Consider the following 12,244-nt stretch of genomic DNA (forward strand, 5'->3'; position numbering starts at 1 on the left):
TACAGTTGCATAATATTGCAGTGGTTTTTCCCTGTATGTATCACCCATCACTGGTGGGTGTATGCATTCGATGTATCCAGGAAAAGACTGTTTGTACTAGATAGCATACCCAATAGACCACATGATACATTCTGGAGCAGGCTAGATGCATATGCGGTACCACAACGTCTCGTCACCCTTAGGCTTTATTTAATCCTTATGATTGTATTCTGTTTAAGTGTTTTCAATGTAGTTTAGGCGAGGCTCATTGAAGACATGGCACAGGTGGCCATCCCCACATATAAGCCCACCCAACAAGGGATGCCTTGCACATATACCTCTGTTCCGGTACAACCAAATGGGTAAGTCGCCCTCAAAATCTTCAAATGTTTTAATCACTAAGTTTCATTTAGATATTTTTTGGTTCTCCTAATACAATCTGTTGTTTCCATTCACATAGTTTTGATTGTGGGGTGTATGCAATAAATTTTATGGAGTACTGGACTGAAGGCAGAAATCTGAATGACTGGGATTATGTGAGATTCCAAATTCTAGCTCTAGTTAACTGATTTTTTAAACACATGTCATTGTCTGTACTTAGATGAGGTTACTTAACTTTGATTTTCACATGCAAGACACTATCAAGTTATATAGGTTGGAAATAATGCTCGACATCATCCTATGTCACAAAAATTCAGTCATTGGAAATGCTCTGAATGCCGTTGGCAGCCTTGATCGACCTCCTGTGCGCCACAACCAACCAAGAAACAAACGTAAGGAGGTTAGGACTCCGTTCACAGCACCTGGGACAAAGAGCATGCTTCGGCGAGCTGCAGGGATGCAGAAAAAAAAAGACGAGCAAAAGAAGATAAATATGGAAAGAAAAAGGCTGTATATTACATTCTTGTTTACTTAGGACAGGGTTATCCTCACATTGTGAGATATATTTTGTTAGGTCTAAATATTTTCCTTGTTTTACACAAAGAGGCATTTTGTTTTGGATTCCTGTCCTTTACACGTTGGTCTGGGATAATTTTATGCACAAGATGAACAACTGATACACTGTAGAATCTTTTGGTTTCCTATTGTTAAGCATGTACCAGTTTGAATGTCTTCTATTTTGGATGTCTCCATTTATGTTAGTAGTGTATTGTTAGTCACGTATTGTTCGTAGTTGCTGGAAAATGGAACTGTTTGCTTATGGAACGGCCTTGAGATGGACGTGTCTTTAGATGGAGATATCTATCTTAGTCATGTTATTTTGACAGGTGTGTGTTTTTACGGATGTGTCTTGTTAACCATAGATGTGTCTTCCATATTTTCTCGGATGTGTCTAGGTATATATGGATGTGTCTTCTGCCACAGGTGTCTTATAAGAGTGTGTCTTTTTCATATGTGTCTTTTTCATATATGTTTGCATGTAATCGCATATGTGTCTTCCATGTTCCTGCCTAATTTCATCGTGACATCTTCGGAGTTGTCTCCGCATGGATGTGTCTTATACTGGAGTTGGCTATCATAGTCATGTGATGTTAACAGGTTTGCCTTTTCACGGATGTGTCTTCTGTTTGGATGTGGCTTGTTAACCATAGATGTGTCTTCCATATTTTTCTCGGATGTGTCTAGGGATATATGGATGTGTCTTCTGCCATACGTGTCTTATAAGAATGTGTTTTTTTTTTGTGTGTTTGCATGTAATCGCAGATGTGTCTTCCAAGTTACTGCCTAATTTTATCGTGACTTCCTCGAAGTTGTCTTAGTATGGATGTGTCTTATAAATGTCAATATTTTTTTAAGTTACGATAGCATGAAGGTTTCAATGAAGTCTTAATTGATTCGTTATGAGGCATAACTCACATCTTTTTGGGATAGTAACCGTAATATTAAGAAACGCAGCCTAATATAAAAAAAACTCATTAAGTAATGATATATCCTCAGCTTAAAAATGTCAGTTAAATAAAAAACTTGAATACTTTGTCAAAAGATAAGTGGAAAAAAGTTAATACTAACGAAGGCAAGTGTCCATACAAATCCATAACCAAAAGTAATCTAAGTATGTCGAAATGAGTGTAACAAAGACAAAAACCCGCCATGTCCCTGTGATTCATTCGTTCTCACAGCAGAAATCGCCACTATGTTTGGATTGATTGCTCTATTATTTTCCTAATCAGCACAAACATGCATAAACAAGAAGTGAATAACAGTTTCAACTTTATCCATCAAGGCATATTAACATGTGGTTAGAAACTATGAACTGGTAGACACATACCTGAGGTGGATTATTCTTCTTTCTTCGCATAGATCTCTTAATGGAGGTGTCCAGTTCAGATCCAAGCCTCTTCAATCTCGGTCGACCCTTTGTTGCGACCTTTAAGGGACCTTGAATGCTAGATGCACCACAAGCTGGGTCAAACTGTGTCACCATGCTGTTCTGTGTAGTTGGAACACTTCTGTACCCCAAGTTCACACGATAATCAAACAACTTGGACCTTAACTCATCAAGATCCGAATGTAGCATGGCCGTCGTCTCTTCTTCACATGTCACGAATTTCTGTGCCACATTAAAGAAGTGCGAACACAGTCCTCTAAATAAGTTGTGGCTTTCATCTGATCGCTTCTCGTCATGGCTACTCTTAATGAAAGTATGTTTGCGCTGTACATTCTTGCTCCATCGAGGGAGAACATAACAAGATGGTACTCTGTCTACTCCGTAATAAAAGTAAACAGCAAGACAGTGACAACAAAGAATACCTCTTGATGCAAACATGTTGCACTCGCACCGAATCGTGTGTGTCGATGGGTCAAACTCGACAATGTTCGTCCAGGACCTAGGTTCACCATATAATAGGTATTGCTCTTTCACGATCACACGAAATAAATCACCCTCTTGAGTCGCACCACGGACTAAACAATCCCTTTTTTTCCTGAATTCCTGTTGTACTTCCCTAAACTTAGAGGTTGTGTACTCACGCTGAAATTGTCTTTCAATTGTAGAACTCGATGAACAGGGGACAACTCCTTTAGAGTCTGCAGCATCATCTTCCAGTTCCTTCTACTTCTTGTTCCCAAGCACGTTGTCATACTCATGCACAAATTGACCCAGTCTACTCTTGCAATACAAGTAACCACCGAAAAAGGCGTGCATACTCTCACTCCGTTGAGTACTTCTCATACCTGCCCAAAATTCACCTTGAAAATAGATTAGAACCCACATTCGACGTTCGTCATAAAGGTCTACAAAACCAACAGAAAAAAAAGTAATAATCACCATCATGAATAATTAGCTACATCACAACACACAACTACAGACTTAGTGAACTAAGTATTTTTAAGACAGAGCTTACATAACAAACCTACTATAAAAGAAGAATATAAGAGCACAATACAAAACGAACCTGATAGCCTTCTGTTTCGCTCTAAGTTAAACTCATCAATGAATGCAGAGCAATCCTCCTCGAAAGATTCCACAGACCTGGCATTCCAAACAGTGCCATGCATTCTATCATCTATTTCTCTGTACCGAGCATATCCTCCGAGCTTATGTGGTATGTGCCATATGCACCATCGGTGGCGAGTATCTGGAAGGACATTCCTAATAGCACCAAACATGGATTTGCACCTCACCCATTGCTTAAAGACCCACTCGAAGCTACGAATTTTCTCATTTCCCAGCAAAGCACATCCGAGCATAGTGGACTTGCCGTGATGGTTGACACCAACAAAAGATGCAAATCGAAGTGTGTGCTTGTAATAAATTCAGCCAAAATTAACAAAAGCATGCTAAATGTGAAAAACATTAAACCTTTGAATAGAGGCAAACACACTAACATACTTGTTTATACTGTACGTTGTATCAAACAATATCACATCACCATAATATTCATAGGACGCCCTGCATCTTGCATCTACCCAGAGCGCACTTTTAAACTTGTTAGCTTCATCTACATCAACTGCATAAAAGAAATTCGGGTTGATATCTTTCATTAGCATGAAATAGCTAATCATTTTCTTCACATCTGTGTTTCCGTCAGCACAACGCAGATTGCTCGTAATGTAGTTCCTCACATCCTTTTCTGAGTAATCCAAATTCGATGAGCCACCAACCTCGTTCGCCAGTGCGAGATAAGTCTTGTTAGACCGTATGCCAGCCTCATCGTTGTTCTGAATCACACACTTGGCATGCATGGTCAGTTCCCTGTACTCAGTGTAATGCACAGCTTGCTTGGCAAAACACGGGTGGGTGTGCTTCAGTTCTAGTTTGGAGACCATCCAATTATCCTTCAGCCTATCAAGCATCACATACATCCTTGCTTTGCATCCGGCTGTTGTTATTCTCTTTACCCGAGTTGCTGCCTTCACTTGAGACTCCCGATAACCTTCACGACTACAGTGTAACGATTGGTTAATGGGTATCTTTGAATCCTTCCTGGTCTTGTCAAAGTTGGTATTCCTAATCCTAGTCACGAAGCCAACTTTCTTTGCATAATTAGAATAAAACTCTTGAGCCCGCTGCAACGAAACAAATCTCAATCCTACGTACGGAATTTCATCTATTGAAATTCCAGTGTGATCGGATAACTGCAAAGCCATCCAGAAAAAATATCATTCAACACAAAAAGTACTCAACTAATTAAAATAAAAAATACCTCGCTTCTTTATCCAGCAAAATAAAGAATATTTCACACCTCATGATTCACTGCCATTGCATCGTCCTCTACTTGAATAACGTTTACAGATTTTTTCCCCTGAAATTGATAATCGAGGACATATCAACAAAAGACATATCCATCCACCGTTCGACACTCGCAAGAACACTTCCACCAACCACTTATCCATTGATATCACCAACTAATCAACAATCGAAACTAAACTGGTATAGAACAAACATTAATCAAAGTTGGAAACATCTATTAAACATGGTGACCAAACAGAATAATAAACCATATGAATTCTAGCATAGTTGAAAGAAAGATTATCCACACAATTCCTAATTAAACAAATGAAATCACAATCCTTCTAACAAAGTTTATCTCTGTTAATAACTCAACAACAAACTAAAAAGCAAGTTACAAATAAACATAACCAAATATATTACTACCACACAAATTACCTTGTCCACATGTTGTGTGTCATCTTCACTAAGCGATGGAACATTAACGTCGCAAGAATTATAACGATCACTATCATCATATGCAGTGTCGTATGATACTTCTTCACAAATTGCTTAGTCCGTCGACATTATGTGGTCCTCTTGCATTGAATGAAGACACATATACCTTGCTAAATATGGTTGAGGAGAAGAGGGTTGCGTGCCAGTTCTCTTCCACGGAAATGGTGGTTTGTCCACTTGACTTCAATGGAGACACGTATACCTTACCGGATATGGTTGAGGAAAAGATAGTTCCGTGATACCTTATACCATTGACGTCACACTTCTATTCAAGGGGACTAGTGGTGCAACAAGGTGGGATCCGAGTGACGGCACAATCACCGTATAAGGTAATGTCGGCGTGCCAGTGACCTGAACAGTTCCACGATGAAGAAACGGGATCCGGGTGTAGGCACAGTCACCGTTAAAGGGTAATGTTGGCGTCTCAGTGACTTGAAAAGTTCCATACACTACAAGAAAATGGAATATTTGTAACAAAAAATTTGTATCAAATTTAAAATTGTTACAAAAAATAGTATTTTGTAATAATAATTAGTGATTGTTACAAAAGAATAATGTTTTGTAACAAAGGAAACAAGTTGTTACAAAACATTATAATATTTTGTAACAACTTGTTTTATTTTGTTACAAATTATGTTAGTTTTTGTAATGAGATGGTGTTTTGTTACAAAATATTACAATATTTTGTAACAAAAAAAATAAGTTGCAAAAATTCAAAATATTTTGTAACAAACTTTTTTTTGTTTCAAAAACTCTAATTGTTTTGTAACAAAATAACTTTTTATTTCAAAAATTCCAATTATTTTGTAACAAAAAATTAATTTGTCACAAAATTTAATATTATTTGTAACAAGGTAATTACTTTTGTAACTTAAAGAAATTTTATTAAATTATAAATATAAATAAAAGTAAATAAATATAAAAGCAAAAAAAGACCCAAAATACTGAAAGAAAAAGTGTAAAAAGTAATAGAGTAGTGCAATAAAAAAACCCTAAGTCGCCACCCCCTCAAGCCTCACTCCACGAACACTCTGTTGCGCCGTCTACTGTAACATCCTGCATTTTTGAAAATCTAATTATGAATAAATTGTGATTTTATCTTATTAAGTTTAAACTTTGTAATTTTAGAAATTACTTTATTAAAAATAATTAAATAGATTTGGAGATAATTTCATTTTAGACCAATTAAGATTCTTAAGCAATTTTATTATAATTGAATATTTTGCATACTTTTAATAGTTAAAAAATAAGAAAGGATTGTACATTTTAATTTAAGTAACTCCTATTATGAATAAATTGTGACTTATTTTATTAGTTTGAGCTCTTAGAAATTAATTTATTAGAAATGATTAAATTAATTTTGATAAATATTTTAATTTTAAGTCAATTAGTATTTGTGCACAATTTTCATTATAACTAGTTATCTTATATAAATTGAAATTAAAGTTATGATGAAAAAATAATGAAAGATCATATAATTTAATTTAGGTAATTGATATTTCGAGTTTAACTATATTTTATAAAATGTGATTAGTATGTTTACTTTATAATTTAAATTAGAAATAATTATTTGAGCTCGGTAATAAATTGATAGATAAAATCTTATACATTTTAAAAGTAATCTTTATAGTATTATATTCGAATTCTAAATTGTTATTCTATCATGAATATTTTGTAAAATTGTTATATTACTCATATATAATTAACCCTAACTCTAAAATTCCTAAATAAAACCCTAATTCCCCAATCCCTAAATCAAACACAACGCATATACGTTTAGGCAAGGGAAGAAACTAGAGAGGGGAGGGGGGGAACTCGAAGGGGGAGAAGGAAGGAAGGGAAAAAGAGCGCAAGGGAGAGGAATGCGCCATTGCACACGGAGAAAGGAGAGGGGGACGCGCCGCTGCTGTGTGTCATTACCGCCGTCACTAAGAATCTCGAAGACAGAGAAGGAAGCTCGCGACCGAGATGAGATAGGACCATCGCCACTGTCGCGCGTTGCCGTGTGCCGTCACTGCCCGAGATGTCGCCATTACCGTAGGTGGAGTCCGTTGGTGCCGGTTGAACAGGGATGAGGGAGAGGCATCGAGAGAGAGACGCGATGGAGGTAACAGGGAGGAGTTGCCATCCCGTCCATGGAGCCCAAGCTCGCATCTCTGAGTTTCAGCGCCGCCATCGCCGGAGTTCCTGGCCGCTGCTGTCGTTCATGGTGAGTTAATCGTGCCTAGCTACCATAATCACCACCATTTCTGAACTCTTATTGTTCTGTAACACCCTATAGTTGCCCTTGATGTTCTTGGCCCTGTTGGGTTTGTTGGAATCGTTACAGCTGGGACTTGTCACCGAGGGAGAGAAGCCACTACACCATTCTCTTTGTTTTGACACTGAACCCCTATTCATAACCCTGTAACGCTCTTGCTCTTGTTCTGTTTGGCATCTTATTTCTCTGTTAAATTCTTATTTTAATTATGATAGCCAATATCCCTATTTTAGTACTGTGCTGTTATGCTGGAGCTGTTAAAATTGTTGTTGCTGCAAGCGTAATTGGAGTTGAAGCTGCCGCTGTTCAAACTAATGCGGCTATAGATGTCCCCGGTTGCGATAGAATTACCATCGCTGCTGCTGCAAAATTCAAAATAAAGACTTATCGCGGTTAATTCGTACGGCTTCGACTAAATCGAGGTAGGGGGTTTAACTTAAACGGTTTTAATTTAAGAATGCCCACAAAATTTATTGGGTAACTGCAAATAGGTATAATAGTTGTGAGTGATTGATTGATTATGTGAATGTTGAATCGTGGCTGAGATTGTGATTGGAATGATTGAGATTTTGGTTAGAACTTTGATTGAATTCGTTGATTTTGTGAAAATGATTATGCATGGTTTATGAATTGTTTGATGAGAGAGTGTTGTAAATTCTGTATTTTGATGGATTAAATTAAAATTATTGTTATTAAGCTGGTTATATGATTATTGTAATGGACTTAGTTGGTGATTGATTGGAGTTGGGTTTAAAGAATATTTGGAGGGCTGAATCTTGAAATGTTGAATTGATTGCTGAGAATCTGAGTTTTGAAATTAAATAGAAACTTTGGAAGTAAATCAGATATTCAACGGTAATCGAAATGATAAGAGAGTAAAAGCTAAGTAAACTAGGATGAAATTCGTTGTTGGAATTCAATTTTGAGAAGTTTGAATTAACTGGAGAATTAGTTGTGATTTTCAAAGTTAAACTGAAAAATCTGATTTCCTCCATTATATTTAAATGAAATCGGTAACTTTGAAAAGCTATAACTAATTCTGTGATGATCGAAATTGCGTGAGACCAAGTCTGAATTAAGCTTGGGAATATAAGGAGCTGGACTGATGAATTTAAGACCTTTTTGTTAAGTATATGATTTATGGTGAATTTTTGAGTTATGGTTGTGGAATCTGATTTTTACTGCAGAATTTTTAGAACAACAGTAACTTTTTGGCTCTGCTGTGAGTGTTTCGAATTGAATTTTGAGATGGAACCAATTTTACATGAAACTTAGTCCTATTATTTTAATTCTGTAAAATTTCAGAATGGTTGGACTTGTAGTTTTAAAGATATGAATTTTTGAAAGATGATGCATTATGTAGTAAAAGTCAGATTCTGTTTTCTTAAATCAGTAACTTTGAGAGTTTATAACTTTTGACTTTGAGAGTTTATAACTTTTGATTCTGAATAGATATTGAGATGTAATTAATTGGAGGTGAAATTTAAGTATGTTTAGCATATGTGATTTAAATTTCGGGGCTGTACATATTTTAATGAGTAAGTTATGGGACTTGGAAGATGATATGTTCATTAACTTTTAAAACAGAATTCTGCAGAAAATTACTCAACTTCTAAGTTACATAACTCCTTCATTAAAAATGTTTTTGACCTGAAACCAATTGAAAAATAAACCTAGATATGTTAAGTTGAACCATATTAATTTTGAAGGCTATTGGATTTAATTTGAATTTTATATAGAATTTTGGATATCGTATACTGCTGCTGTTTTCTGGTTTCTAAGCACTGCAAAACAGTCAGTGTTTCTCCTTTGTTCCTGAGACTAGTTAAATCAGAAAATTGTGATTTTTAGTTTGTTAGAAAGATTATTTTAAGCTGAACGTCTGGACATAAAGTTTGTGCAATTCTAAGTTCATTTGTTATATTAAAAATATAGAAGAAGATAGAGTGTCAAAAATGTCTTAGTGACTGTCACGAGTTCATAAAGTTAAAAATGAATCTTAGCGTTATATGATTGATTTAATATTGGAATTTGTTTGATTTAGAAATGATTTGATATTGGGAAAGGTTGAGAAGTGTTTGATAAATTGTTTGGTTAGGATCCGAAAAGGGTAGCTAAGTCCTATTTTTGGAAGAGATTATACCCAAATTTTTATAAAAGTATAAGGTTGTAATTAAAATGAATATTTAAGACTTGTTTAAAGACGATAACTTTACTGATTCTTTTGAGAAAAGATTATTTGGTTTATGAAGTTGTTCGCAAGGGCGTGGGTCTTGCCCCGCTTGCGTATTTGCAATTATGAAAGAAAAATGAAAGAGTAAAGTACTTATTGTATGATTATCTGTTACATTGAGGTAGCTACAGAGATATTTATATATTCATCTGCTGCTTTGAGGCAGTCAGATAGATGGTGGTGCGACCATTAAGAATGCTTTCCTGCGATACAGATCCATGTTTTATTTCTGTAAGACAGAGGGGTTATTTCCTACTACAGAAGTACCGTGACCACCTGTTCCATTTCTGTAATGGCAGAGGGGTTATGGTGTTAATACATATCCCTAGATGATTCCTATATTATTAGTATAGTTTAATTTGTATATGGATCTATTTATCACATTTTACTTGTGTCATGGTTGAGAAATGACAAATGTCCTATTATTTGGTTTGATAAATTTGGCTGAGAAATAAGTTGTGAATTGGTTATTTTTGTTGGAACCGTAGACGGTGAAAATATCCAAGTTTTAGGGGAGGTTTTGCCAAAATATTTCTAAACATTTTGGATAAAACTTAATGAAAAAAATTATAATTAGTGTTATATCTTATTTCTAATTTTTTGTTTCGGTTTTTCTTATTTACAGGAGTGCTAAAATGGTGACCATATGCTACTTTGAGGGCTCAAGAATATTTTGATTCATAGAGACACTAATCTATGTTAGAACTTTTAAATTTTGGTTGAACTTGTGCAAGAAATATAACTTGTAGAACTAATCAATGTACTCACTAATGTTATTTTGTTTTAAAACAATTTTAGCAAAATGAGACATGTTTGAATTATATATATTTTTACATATTATATAAATGTAGATTTGCTTAGTAAAATAGTTAATATATTAGTTAATTTAAAAAATAATTTAGTAAATTATGCATGTAATTTGTATTAAAAAAATTGTTACAAAATAATTATTTTACTTTTGTAACTAAAGAAAAAATATTACAAAATCAAGTTACATTTTGTAACAAAATTTTATGATAGGAAAAATTAGATTGTTACAAAAAATATTTTGAAAATCAAAATTTGTTATCACTTTTGTAATGACTTCTGGTTTTTTGTATCAAAAAAATTTGTTACAAAATATCATTTGAATTGTAACAGTTCCATTTTTTGTTACAAAAACTTTTTGTAACGGGACATACTGTAACAGGCCTTTTTTTGTTACAAAATCCTTTTGTTTCAAAATTTCGATTTTTTGTAACAATTTTTTTGTTACAAATATTGCTTTTTCTAGTAGTGATAAAGGAGAAGTGGGCACCGGGTGGCGGCGCAGTCACCGTCGACGAAACAAATGGCGGCGTCCCGGTGAGATGAAAAGCAACACGACGGAGACGCTTCTAGCGAGAAGAATTAGGTTTAGGTTTGCGTGACGGTGTGCCCTTCTTCGTTCGTAATTGGCGTGAATCTCTCATGTTACGTTAGTACGTTACTACTCCTAGTTATTTCAAATTGCATTGTACTGGACCCACTAAATCCCTAATTAACAAAACAAATTATAATTAATTAATTTTAATTAGTGTTGGTAATAGTTGGCAGATATAACTCTTGGTACCCTATACTTTTCCTAATCAAAATTATTGTCTGAAAGCTCAACTTGTATGACATAAGTTGGATATTTCTTATCATCTTTTGGATTTGAAGAATTAGGTCTTGTATATATCATAGCAGGGAGCATCCATTCATGTTCTTTTTTCGGGACTTTGGTGAATATGGTGAGTAAGGAATAATGACATCTTTAATTTTCATGAGACCTGGTCTTCGAAAAAAGTGATTTGTCTGATTTTAGTTTCAGAAAATGAGTTTAAAAGTGTTTTTGAATTACAACGTATGTCCCTCCCCTCTCTTCTAAGTGGTTTTGGAATCCTCCATCTATAGGTATTTTTAAGATTAATTGTGATGCTAGTTATCCTTGTTCTGGTGATAGCGTTGATTTTGTTTGTGTTATCAAAGATTGTAATGGGTGTTGGTAAATATTGTGTTTGGAAATAATTGAGAGTAATAGATTCTTTAAGAGAAATTATATATTTACTATTTGGAGAGGTTATCTTTTAGTATGAGATGTGAGTCAACGAGATGTTATTTGTGTGACAGATTGTATGGAGGCGTTTAATTACTAATCATCAAAATGGTTTTGGGTTTATTGACCCGTTAGTGCTCAAAATAAGGAATATCATGCATTGAAATTGACGTGTTGACTTTCATTTAATTTAATTATAAGAGATACAAATTTAGTGGCAAACACCATGACAAAGATGACGATGAAATTACAATTTCATTAGGTAAAATTTTTATCTTCTTAAAAAAAATTTAAAAGTAGTCTTAAACGGTACTGTCCTTCTATTTAAGCAGTTCTTGATCTTTATTCTCTTTTTTATTTTTTGTTTAATTTATTTAAATTACCCCAAAAAAACTAATTATAGTAAAATGCTACTTTAACGCTAAATTTAGGTATACTATGTCAACCATTACTTTATTAATATCTAAATTTTAATGTAATATCTATTCTAATTTTTTTAAAATTTAAATTGAGTTTTGATAATAATAAATATTTACCTTTAAAAAA

Source organism: Arachis ipaensis, chromosome B09, assembly GCF_000816755.2.
Source record: "Arachis ipaensis cultivar K30076 chromosome B09, Araip1.1, whole genome shotgun sequence".
NCBI lineage: Eukaryota > Viridiplantae > Streptophyta > Magnoliopsida > Fabales > Fabaceae > Arachis > Arachis ipaensis.